At 41.6% G+C, this 12,166-nt stretch overlaps 1 protein-coding gene across 12 annotated transcripts in view; it reads right to left on the reverse strand.

Annotated features, from left to right (window-relative positions):
• The window catches only part of LOC119655711 (Down syndrome cell adhesion molecule-like protein Dscam2), a 411,078-nt gene that overhangs the window by 51,737 nt on the left and 347,175 nt on the right, over positions 1 to 12,166 (reverse strand). The window lies entirely within an intron of this gene.

A 12,166-nucleotide genomic window follows, 5' to 3' on the forward strand; every position in this document is an offset into this window, starting at 1 on the left:
ATGAAGGGTCATCATATTCATAGGGCATGAACGAACAAAGGTCATCGCTGATGCCATATAGCCAATGTGACAATGATATCGATTGCGTTTACCGCCAGATATTTTGGGGATCCTGGTGATGATAGAAGTTTAAAATCGAGCAGGAAAGTGGGCCTGCTGCTCATTGAGGAGAATTAACTGGGTGATCTACATCTGGGTCTCCTACGCTACGCGCTACAGTAGCATGTCCAAATCCACATTAAAATAAATGTTTCTTCCTAAGTTCCTTATCGCAGGTGGCTGTTCACGTTTTGTTTGAAGTCGGCGGAAGAATTGCAGACGTATCGCATCGGGCTACTTCAAAGAAGTTGACACCCGGATCTCAGATGAAATAAGCATTAGCCTGGTAAACTACTTCGACAAGAAGGCGACAATACCAGCGCAAAGAACGACATCACAATTGAAATTTGTCCTTAGCAATAGTGTATGAGTATATAATGGAAGAACCTTTGTGGAGTTGGCAAATCTCCCATCAGCTGTATCCCTTCGTGCGGATAAGGGAATGCTCGGCGGATGTGTCATGGGCATGCGCTTGCATGCATCAAGAGATGTGCCTGTATGGATATACTTATTGGCAGGCATCAAAAAACGCCCCAACATCCATAAAAATATAAAGGCCATGATTCGAGCCATCAAGCTGGCGTACAGCAAACCTCAGGATGAAACAGGAGTGAAGACATCGGGCAAAAAAATAAGCCAGGCAGGCAGGTGATTTTAATGCGTGGGCTCGTTAATGGGGTAGCCGGGCAACCAGTGTGAGAGGACCTGTTCTGTCCGAGGAATTCACGGAGTTAGACGTGGTACTTGCGAATGTTGGGACCTCATACACTTTCATTTACATTCGTAAGCGTCGCTTTAGTCAGAAGGGTTGCTTGGCAAGTTAGTGAGGACTACACTCATAGTGACCATCAGGCAATGTATGTGGAGATCAAGGGCGAATCCATCTCGAACGAGAGTCCCCACAGATTGTCGGGTGCTACGCCGAGTTGGACGGCAAAAGCTTTCGAGGGGGTTACGTTTTCTGTGCCACTTGACCCTGATGTGTCTTTGATTGGTAAGGCCACAGAAAAAGCCACGAGGTCAAGCAAATGGGTGGCGAAAGAATGAGATGCAACGATGCACAGAAGGCAACTGTTCCCTAGTACGCAGCCCAACTACTGATTGAACAACGAAATAGCAAGTTTGCGAGCCGTATATTTGCGGGCAAAACGCTCTACCAGAGCCTCAGAGGAAAATCCGGTAGCGAAGATCGAGAGAGGACGCATAGACAACTGCGTCGTCGCCTGAAGGAGGCGATTCGCAAAAGCAAAATGAGCTGCTTCAAACAGTTGTGCGGAGATACGAGGTGCAGAGATCACCCCAGGTGACCTGTCCGCGCCTAGTGAAACCGATTGTTCTGTTTCCTCACCACCAAGACAGCGGAAGATAAAGAGCACAAGTCAACGAATGCCTGTTACCTCCAGTTACCGAGGAGGAGTTACGGGAAATATGTCGTAGGATCGGTGACATTAAGTCCCCAGGTTTGGATGGCATCCTTACCCGAGCTTTGAAGCTGGCCGTGATGTCCAGGCCCAACCAGTACGGGTTTCGACGCGCCCACTCTACGGTGGATGTAATAAACATGGTGGTGAGCCTGACAAAGGAGGCACTGAATGCTGGTGGCTGCTGTGCCGTGGTGGCGCTGGATGTCAAAAACGTATTCAATTCCGCTGATGACCTGGCTGTAGTTGTTGCAGCGAAGCACGCAGAGGTTGTGGAGGATTACGGTAAAGACCTGATTGGAAAAGGCTGAATTGACCCTGGCAGATGCGAAGTGGTCTTAATAATGAACCGTAGGAAAAAACCACAGTGAAGTTAGAAATCGGTGGGTATATGATCGTCTCTAAGCCAGCTATCAAGTACCTGGGGGTGATAATTGACAACAAACTGAGTTTTAGGGAGCACCTAGAGTATTCATTTCATAAGGCAGTTGGCGCCGTCACGGTACTTGTAAGAATGTCGTCGAATGTCGGTGGACCGGAACACTGCAGAAGATTGCTTTTGGTCGGAGTGGTGCGATCCAGTCTACTCTACTCGTCACCTGTGTGGATGGAGGTGCTCGCAAACTCTCAAAGACGAAAGCAGGCCTTGAGGGTTTTTAGTGTCTTCAGAACCACATCAGATGAGGCAGCATTGGTGGTGGCGGATATGATTCCAGTCGACATTTTGGCGAATGAAATGAGTGTGCTGTACCATGCAAGACGTATGGAGGGGCACACGGAAGGTAGGAATGCGGCAAAGTCAGAGTCGTATGATCTCTAGCAATGCACATGGGATGAGTCTTCGAAGGGCCGATGGGTGTACAGACTAATTTCCAACATTGGGATTGGGCTTGGACGGTAACACGGACAAACCAAATACCACATTACGCAATTCTTCAAGAGGCACGGTGGTTGCTTTAGGCAGTATTTATACCCCTTTGGGCTGGATGATTCCCCGAATTGTCCTGCGTGTAGTTGGACACCGGAGGATGCAGAGCATGTCATGTTTCAATGCTCAAGTTTCGCGATGGAAAGAAGGAGCTTGAACCAAGCGCATGGAAGGAACGTGAACCCGGAGAGTATAGTTGCGGAGATGTTGAGGTCAAAGGAGAACTACTTACGGTTTTCTCCGCAATTATAAAAATACAAAATGAGCTGGAAGGAGGGAGGAGGAAAGCTCAAAGGATGAAATCGCAAGTGCCTAAAGGTAAACCTACTCCGAGAAGTAATATCTACATGCTGGTTCCGCGGGGCTGGGGTTGAAAAGACCGGGGGTAGTTTTTAGTGGGTGCGAATCCCACAGGCGACAGCTGTAGTTCCGCTGTTTGTGCGACGGAGCTGGAGCGCAAGTATCCTTCAAAGATTTTCCACCTCAGTATATGAACAGAAAAAAATATAATGGAGGAAACACGCCATCCGTGACTAGCATTAAGGAAGAGATACTAGACATTCTCCTAGAGAATACTTTTATGAATGGAAGGATATCGGATCATAGAATAATAACATTCGACATTGATGGCAATTCTGATGTAGAGAGTATAGTAAGAAATTCCAGGAGAACAGATTTAGATACCTATATAAGGTAACTAAGCAATATGATTCATGTGGAGGTGAGCGGCCATATCATCAGCGAACTGAAATTAGACACGGTAGTGCAAGCTATTGAGTTGTTGTTAACGCACATGGGGACAGCTGTCCAGCTAAGGCAATTATATCATCAAGGAATGTACCTTGGTGGAAAAGGAACCTAGCCACAATGAGGGCAGAGGTCCGGAAAAATCTTCTACTGAGCGAAACAAACCAGGTACTGACCGAGGTACGGCAACGCAATCAGAGAAGCAAAGCGAAAACCATTAAGAAATTCTGTGATGGTATTGAACGAACCAAATGAGCACCCGGGCTATAAAAGGCAGTAGCCAAAGAAATAGGAATATCCACTGTCTGTCTCAAGAAGCATATCTACCGAGAATGAGGAGGACAAGGTAAATCTGCTTCTGAAAATCGGCGTCAATAGTGTTCAAATCTTTTAGAAAGCTCTAGTTACTAAAGGGGAGAGTATAAGCGGAATTTTGCCTGTGAGAAACTGGTTCTCCGAGGGGAAGATATTAAAAAAGAATGTGAAGCCTTTTAGGAATGGATCAGATCCGAAGCGTTATTGTACCACTAAGTATGCCACACGGACAGAAATTGAAGAGAAATTGGACCAAAGGAGGTATAATATTTGGAAGGTGTAATCCCGATGAAACCCACACTAGCCACGGCAGAAACCCTGCTGCTAGCTTTTAAAAAATGGAAGAGGAAGGTATAATCGAAGGAAAATGCAGTCAGTACGGGAGAGGCGAATACAAGCGGAACCTCCCCAGTGAAAACCTGTTCCTCCGCCTTTACCAGCCGCTAGACCGAAGAAAGCCTTAAGGAAGGAGGCAAAGCCCCTTGGAATGCAGAAAGACATGAGCGTTACGTTACCATTAAGTGTAGCGAGAGAAACCATACGTTTGTGGGGCTCTTGTAAAATGTGGCAGCACCGCGCGTGAAGAACTTAGGATCAGCATATTAATTGTGGTGTTCTGCACCAAGGCCCACTTTCACGTTTGCCGTGTGGGGTAGGGTCGGGTACGATACGTCGGTAGACGACCAAATCAGCGGGCGGGAATGGAAAAAGTTTGCACAAGGAATAGTTTCTCTCTCTAACCCGTTTTGTAGGGATCTAAAGATGACAAACGATAGAGAGACAATTTGCTACTTACTTATACTACGGGAGTATTTATGGTAAAATAGTTGGAAGCTGAGAAAAGATTAATAACCAAGGTTTTTGTGATAGGATCCTCCACTAGGAGTACACGAATTGGGGCTAAATCACAGTGGATCCAGCAGACAATCCGGCAGCACGTTCTGGCAATCGGATTAAGTACATTATCACTCAACAACGAGCTAAGCTGGAGAGAATATGTAGGATATTGGATACCTGACTCTCGAAAATTGTGGGGGCTCTACCTTTTCCTTTTACTTGGAAATTAAAAGACCGGTTCTCCATACTTCGCCCGTTTGGATGATTCGTAATGGCTTTGTATCCATTAGATAATCAAATGGTAACAATAATAGAGTGTAATTACGAAAAATTTTCTTTGGAGTGACCTAAACGATAAGGGATTTATAGGAAAGTAGGATCACCAGCTCAGGTGCAGCGTGTAAAAAGATCATCTTGCTGCAGTAAGCCAACGAAGGCTATGAAATGACGTGATTCATAAATTAGATGGAACATTTCGGTACACTTTTCTCTCAAAAGTCATTTAGAATATGATGTAACGCAACCACTCTAATTATCATATTATAGGTTAGTTGGAAGTTGAGTTTCGGCGGGGACTCCTTTTCAGTTGGGTTCGAATGAAATCTTTGCGATGATAAATAAGAGGATTATAATGCTGGAGTTGTTGGCGGCAGAAAATATTAGACCCGCCAGAGAAGGAGAGCACCCTAAAGGGGCGCCTCATTACGTTGAAGAACAAGAGTGAAATGAATTCATTATCAATGTTTTTCGTTCAGAATTTAGGAAATGTTCGGCTCCACATTCGTCCAATTTATCTTCTTGCGGCCCTGTCGAGAACGTGAACTGCTGAAGTGTCCTCGCAGTACCCCTCAATATATTTTTAGATTTAGGCGTGCTAATTTTTTGTTAAACTCAAATCAGCAAAATCCATTCAGCCCATCTCACCACAATTAATTCATTACAAATGGATCATCAACCTAAAAACATTTACCAGCGCCACTCACCCTATTATCGAGAATATTCGGCTCTCAACTGGTTTATTGGTTAAGCTTGGTATGTTGGTAGTTCGAGTAGGTCAGTCCTCAGCCTCGGATGAGTAAATATCCCGGAAGGCCCATGGTATGATGAGTTGATGACTTTTATTTGCTGTACGAGTACACTAATTTTGAGATTATATACTTCAGAAGAAAGTCGTCTAAGTCTATTACAGGCGATTTAAGTAAAAAGTTAAACTTCGAAGTCAGCCATGAGTCCCAGAATTCGTATTGAAATTTTGGACCCGGAGTCTTCCAGGCAGGTTTCAATCCAAGCAACGGAAATTTTGATAAGTTGGTTCACCCTTTTACAGCATTGCCTAGATCTGCACATTTATTCCCTAGTTGGTAGCCCACACAGTTAAGTTCAGCGCTTTTTATCTTATTATCTGTTTTGAAATGGCAGATTAGTCTATTTTTAGAAAATATTGGGTTGGTGAAAAAGAAATGTCGTATTTTGTCAATAGATGGCGACACTTAAACGTATCTTGTGTTGTACTTATCGCATCGGGTCATATTATACGGCGATTTGAAGACGACGATCTGTACTATAAGTGTATCTGCGACAGTGTTGTGATCGTACATTTCAGTTTCAAGTTATAGCGCGTCAAAGATGGAGTCATATTTTATCTTTTTACTACCTGAGAGGTAAAAATGCAATAAGGGCGGCCGAAAAAAATGCGAAGTTTATGGGCCCGACACTGTGACGATTCGCACAGCACAGCGTTGGTTCGATCGATTTCATTCTGGTGTAGTGGATGTCGAAGATACACCCCGCACTGGTAGGCCAATCGTCGTAGAAACCGATAAAATCGTCGAAATCATCCAAGTAAAGATTGGATTCCAAAAAAAGCTGGATGTTTGGGTGCCACATGAGTTGACGCAAAAAAATGTCTTGGACCGAATCAACGCCTGCGATGCACTGCTGAAACGTAACGAATTCGATCCATTTTTGAAGCGCATGGTGACGGGTGATGAAATGTTGTTCACGTACGACAACCTCAGGTGAAAAAGATCGTGGTCGAAGCGCGTCGAGCCGGCCCAAACCATCGCCAAGCCAAGGATTTGCTGTGTGTTTGGTGGGATTGGAAGGGAATCATCCACTATGAGCTGCTCAACTATGGCCAGAGCCTCAATTCGGCCCTCTACTATGAGCAACTCGACCGTTTGAAGCAGGCGATTGATCAGAAGTGGCCAGAATTGGTCAATAAGAATGGTGTTCTGTTCTACCAGGACAATGCTCGGCCTCGCACTCTTTGATGATCCGGCAGAAGCTACGGTAGCACGTCCTATTGCACCCACCGTATAGTCCGGACCTGGCACCAACTTATTACGATCTTTTCCGGTCTATGCAAAACGCTCTTGGTGCTACTAAGTTGGCCTCAAAAGAGGCTTGCGAAAACTGGCTGTCTGAGGGGTCTGAAAATAAGGGGAGGGGGAGGGGACTTTATAAGGAGGGGATAATGAAGTTGCCTTCTAAATGGCAACAAGTTTGCGAACGCATATTTGACTTAAATCGGATAATTCTAACTATAAGATATAGTACGCAGTTTTCCTTGTACCAAGGTGAGGAGTTCACTATTGAAAGAGGCATTTCAGCAGTTTCCTAGCTCTGAATTCCTTATATTGAAGTTAAAGAGTGCTTAGCTATTACAGGGAGAATTCTGATTATTGTAAAATGTAGCTTATTATCATGAAATTAAATTGTCTAAGGATTACTTTGAAAGAAGTGAACAATTAGTTTAGCTATTTGGCTAATCTTCCCGTTGATGTACGTTTAAAATTATCACAATAAAAATTAACGATATAATAAAAATTATAGGCATAATTCTAACCGAATGTTAATTCAACTTATTAAAACGATTAAGAAAAAATATTGATTTGACGCATCAGCTAAGAGCTTCGGTTGTTCCAGGGCTTAAATTGGCATCACTTTGAATCTCTTAGTATATCTATAAAAAAGTATCTTTCTGAAATTTTATTATTCGAATCGCATCCTTCCAACGCCTTCGAATCAAAAGATATGAATCAAATTCAAGATGCTTCGCACATCTTTCCAAATTAAATGAAATAATATTAACCCCAAATCGAATACTATCAAAAAAGAAAAACTAAAAAAGTTAATTACACAATTTTCCAAGAGTAGCAACAACTTATAGATAATTTTCGTCATAAAAATGCTCAAAGAATTTTCCTGGATGTCCTTTGTATCTCATGTTCATACACTGAAAAGATAATCTATCTCGCACTAAGGATGATGCGACACTTATGAGGACTCTAACAATTTTTGCTTGTGTGTGATATGATACAGCAGGATGGAAACATTCAAGAGGGTAAACTAGAAAGTACTAATCAGTTTTGTACTATTCAGAGCTTTGCCCCGAGTCAATTTGGACAATTTTTCGCTCCGCTCTGCTAAGTTGTGAAAAGTGGGAGATAATTTTGAAGTATTATCTACATCAGAAACATTTGATGGATACTTTATATAAAGAAAATAAAAAATAATCTAATGTGTATGAACTTCGCTGTGCATTTTTAAGATATTAAGTCTTTAGGGTTGATTTCCTTTGAACATTCTTAATTCTCTCATTTTACTCTCCACTCTAAATATATATGAAATCAATAAGATATTAATGAAAACATATGAAATTCAATTTAAATATAAACAAATTGCATTTATGCAATTAAAAAATTAAATTCAATACGATAAGATCCAAATTTTCATTCCTAATTTCGTGTGTTGAAAATTGTGTATGAGTGTCTAGCGAGATCGACTAGGATGTATTTCAAAGTGACTTAATTCATTGTAACGTGTGGGAAAATGTACAAAAAAAGATATTTCATGTAGAACAATAATTTTTCGGTAACTGAAACATTTAATGGAACAAAATTTTGAATGAAATCATAGAAACTTCATAAAAAGCTTACGAAGGCATATAAAAATGAAAAAAAAAAACAAATAAACATTTTCTTTTGTAAATAAAAAAAGATATGAAGCTGTCTATGGAACATTCGATCTAAATACTACTTTAGAGAAGGGAAAACAAATTACAATTATTCCGTTGTTAGCGTTGAATATGATATCGAAAGATACACTACAGATGTCAAACTACTAACTCGACGATATTTACAATATACAGATTAAATCCAGAGCGAAGGAACACTATTCCGAATATTTAGACGTCTGGATACGTAAAATTTTTATGAAAGTCAACGAAAAAGTTAAAAATTTGGCGAAGATAAACCAAGATTGGCTTAAAAAATGCTTGGCTTAAAAAATTGAAATCTAAAGCAGAGTTCTGCATTGAAATTTGAGGAAAAATTCAAATCGGAGGAGCTGCGAAGTCCCTCTGTTGCGAGTCTTAACAAACCATATGTTGACCCAGCAATGTCCCTAACAGATAAGTCGTTTGGCAAACGGATCTCTTTGAGGCACTTCAGGAAGGCAGGCCTGACGAGAGGGGGGCGGAAAGAGGTGGGATTTTCTCGGGGGGCCAGAATGAAAATTGAACGAAAAAAGGGATAATAGGCGGGCCCGTATAATGTTCTGCCAGACTCGTATATTTCACACTCTGGGCCTCATTTGCTGCATAATTTCCACCCCAGGTCTGGATTTTCTCTCTACGGTCCTGGAGGAGAAATAATCGGTCGATCTAGTCTATGTAAAAGTTATAGGGATAGGGTAACGTAGCGAAGGAATTCGATCAAGCCAATTGGTAGCGCAGCCCCTGACTATGTAAAATGTGGTTCAATCACAATCCCATCAACAGGTAAGATAAAAGAAGAAGGAGAAATAAGGAAGCGCTGCCGCCAATGATGTAGCATGAAAAATTTTACAAAGCAGAAACCAAACGGACCAAGGGGCGTCGAACAAGGATGAAAACGCAGCAATGACGACGTAAGTTTTATCAAGACGGAAGATTGGTGGTCTTCTGCGGAGTTTAGAAGCATATTGCCAATTACCAGATTCCCTGAGAAGACCATGAAGCAACTTGGAATTTAATTATCAGCAGATCAGCTACAGAGTTTGGAGAAAAATATTTGCGACTCGGTTTTCAAGAAGCTTCGCTTGGAATTATTGTGTAGAAATAATATTTTTCAGCGCTTATAGCATACTTATCAAGCTTATGCGCATCGAAAAAAGTTCGGCACCGCTGAGGATGAGATCTGGAATACGGGAGGGATCTTCAGAATTTTCTAATATAATATCAATTCGGTCTCTTCTATTCCAGCTACAGGAGTTCGAATAATGATTCAAAACGCCATGGCAAAAAACCCAACGAACGAAACGTTCGATGATTGGTTGCAAATCTACAAACGTTCTAGACTAGATATTATGTTCCACTCGGCCGAGTGCCACTTCTTCACAGGCCTTGTGACCGCCTGCGAGCTTTCTCCGGTTCATGGCGCGTTCTAAGAGCACGTCACACATTGTCTTACTTGCCAGTGTGCCCGGCGGGCGCATTCATTGCTAGTCATGGTTAAGGCTGTCAAGTGGGTGTTAAGTATCGCTCTGCCATACGAAGTTTCGAATAGGGCGCCATAGCACACCAGTTTCAGTTTATTGTCCTAAATATCGGCCACATTTCGACAGTGTAACGTCCTGGCTGTGAAGGCACTATCTCAATGCGATCTTTGTTGCAGAGTCCTGAGTGTCAGCAGTGGAACCGAGGGGCGTACTGCTTGTCATCGTTAAAATATTTCTTTCAGTGTGTCGAACGACTATTGTTAAAGTGTTCAGCAAATATGGTAGCTACCAAGTTGAAATTTAGGAGTTCCCTCAGGAAGAGTATGAATCCCGACACTCAGATGAGTATAAAAGGGTGATTAGTAAATCACTAGCCCACTCAATGATTAGTCTTATTATCATAGCAGTTTGGGATGTCTCAGTCCTGAAAGGGTCACTCCGTCACAGGTATAGACTACCTCGTTGAACAAGTACAATGGTCGGTTCAGAAAAGAACTGTCGTTTAGGTGTAAGTTAGACTCGTCATTCATTTAGTAGATATTTAACAGCGTTTGTACTGATAGGGAAAGTAATAAGGATCTTGAATGGCCACTAGCATACCATGCTTTCAGTTTAATTTAATTTGGAGAAACTATTCTAAAAGCTTAGCAAACCGAGATAGTGGACACTGTGCCTACTGGTGATTTATGAATGGTGATGTGACAAGAAAGTAGATGAATGTTTGAGCACAGATTCTCCCTAATTCTGAAGAACCGATGTGGTCGACCAAAAGGATGATTTCTATCGTGCTTCCTATGCTAGTTGGTGAGATAAATTTTAGCATTATGACAGGCTCGAAAACAAGGTTCTTCCAGTAGGTTCGGAGAACCACAGAGAAAAGAATGTCGAATGCCTTACATCTTACACGTCATATAGTAATACGCGCGATTAAATCCATCCTTCTTTATGGTTCTGAAGCGTGGGCTATTATTCCGAACTCCTCTATGCGAAGCGTGGGCTATTATTCCGATCTCCTCTATGCTATGGAGTGGAGGTCTATATACCTACCTCACGAAAGGGGAGAAAGATTGAAGCGACTTCTTGATAGGGGAAAACGAGAACTTTCAGTTTAATCCCAGGGGGTGTACCTAGGATCACACTATCCACTATTGTCTCTGCCATGGATGAAATCGTTAGTCATATTTTCTTTATTGGTTAATGAAGGTGAAGTTGATATTTCAAACAGACCTAAAAAGCTTATCGGATCTGTCATGGGGCATGCTATTTCTTCCAAATAAGGTGGTGTTCCTCAGATGCTCATGAGCTTGTACACGTTCATATTTGGGGAAAACTACACCCGCCATTAAAATTCGCTAAGAGAAGGATATTCAGAACAAGAAATTAAAACAAACGCAGTTCCGATAGGTGGATTTTGAATTAAGCAAGCGGAATCCCACCCGTTTATATCCAATGAACATAGTACCTTAATAGTAGGAATAGTAGGTTAATTTAATTATGCTAGAAGAAATCATGGAGGAGTGGAAACTAAATCCAGTTCCATAGTTGGAGGCCACTAGTGATAAGATGTTTTCGACAGTCGAGATTCGCCGCAGGACTTGGATAAAAATATGAATAGTTCTTGGATTAAAATGTACACATGGAGAGTTCAAAATACAGTCGAATTTAGCAAAGATATAAATTAATTTGATGAGTTTTTAAAGGAACGTCAAATTATGCACCAGAATATTAATAAGAAGCGAAATGTTGCCCTCTATTAAGGCACTGGACGCAAAAATATCCAGCCGATAAATGAGAAAGTTACCAAAAAAATGCAGGAGACACGTTCCCAAGAAATGGAAGAAACGAGCCCTTGAAGTACCTTGAATGTGAGAAAAAAAAACGTTTATCCTAAGAAATCGCGTTTGGTTAGAAAACTTTGCTAATTGTCAATAAGGAAACGAAGAAAGGAGAAACAGAGTAACAAAAACTTGAGCAAGGACAGCAATATTTTCGAAATAGCCTTGAGCTTGGAATAAATAGTAGTCTTGATGAAATATTGAGAACGATTACCTACATATGTTATGGGCAAGATATTTAAGCAAAAATTTTTGCAAATTAACCTGTCCGTGGCTCTTATTAAAAATAATAAAAACTTTCTTCGCAGCGAGGTATAATCATCAGTCACTTACACATTAGTCATCATGGGGATTGCACATGATTTTATTTCAGCTAATTGGGACTAGATGAAGGACCCTTTGGCTAAATTAAAGGGCACGTACTTAGCTTGGATAATTGACAGTTAACTCTCAGGAAGAATCCTTGGAGGAGGTAAATTTGATCAGTTTAATAGAAGGCCTGG

Source organism: Hermetia illucens, chromosome 4 (genome assembly GCF_905115235.1).
Source record: "Hermetia illucens chromosome 4, iHerIll2.2.curated.20191125, whole genome shotgun sequence".
Taxonomy (NCBI): Eukaryota; Metazoa; Arthropoda; class Insecta; order Diptera; family Stratiomyidae; genus Hermetia; species Hermetia illucens.